This window comes from Octopus sinensis, linkage group LG4, assembly GCF_006345805.1.
Source record: "Octopus sinensis linkage group LG4, ASM634580v1, whole genome shotgun sequence".
Lineage (NCBI taxonomy): Eukaryota > Metazoa > Mollusca > Cephalopoda > Octopoda > Octopodidae > Octopus > Octopus sinensis.
In genome coordinates this window covers 27,143,415-27,144,650 of record NC_043000.1, presented here as the reverse complement: position 1 = coordinate 27,144,650, position 1,236 = coordinate 27,143,415, and positions in this window count along the sequence as shown.

Here is a 1,236-nt window from a genome sequence, read left to right as displayed (position 1 = left end):
AGCACTGGGGTTCATTCGTTCTACTAAAATTCATTGAATCGCTGCTCCAGCGCGACCGCAGTCTTCTATCTGAAACAAGTATAATATACACTTATCACAAGCCATTTGAAAGTGATTTTAAAGAGGCAAATGTGTGATTCTGGAAATAAAACTACAATAGTGTGACAGTATTCAGTCACAGCATTGTAAATAATTAAATAGATTCCTAAAGGCAATACTGTCATCACATAATGAAAGACATATCAGATATTGGTCAAGTATGCTGTACTACAATAAGAATATAGAGTACAGTAAGAATATGGTGTACAAGAGGAATATGGAGTACAATAGGCATATGAGTACAATAAGAATATGAGGTACAATAAGAATATGAGGTGCAATAAGAATATGGAGTACAATAAGAATATGGAGTACAATAAGAATATGGAGTACAATAAGAATATGAGGTGCAATAAGAATATGGAGTACAATAAGTATATGGAGTACAATAAGAATATGGAGTACAATAAGAATATGGAGTACAATAAGAATACGGAGTACAATAAGAATATGAGGTACAATAAGAATGTGAGGTACAATAAGAATATGGAGTACAATGAGAATATTATGTACTGTAAGAATATGGAGTACAATAGGAATATGGAGTACAATAGGAATATTGAGTACAATAGGAATATGGAGTACAAAAGGAATATGGAGTACAATAAGAATATGAGGTACAATAAGAATATTAGGTACAGTAAGAATATAGAGTACAATAAGTATATGGAGTACAATAGGAATATGGAGTACAATAAGAGTATTAGGTACAATAAGAATATGGAGTACAATAGGAATATAGAGTACAATAAGTATATGGAGTACAATAAGAATATGAGGTACAGTAGGAATATGGAGTACAATTAGCATATGGAGTACAATAAGAATATCAAATACAGTAAGAATATATAGTACAATAGGAATATTAAGTACAATAAGAATATATGACTCCCTTAATTGCCGGTGTACAGTAAGCACTTTTTCGTAACTTTTTGCTAAATGTCATTGATATAAGGGGTATTCATTAAAGATCTCCTGTGACCCACTATCCTTTATTGCAGGAAACGGAACCTGTACAGGTATAATCATATATGTTTCTACATGCTACTTTGTAAATTACAGCTTTGCAGTATTATTCGTTTGTTTTTCACGGCTGCTGATGTGGACCAAGGTGTTAAAATGGAGGCAGTTGAATTC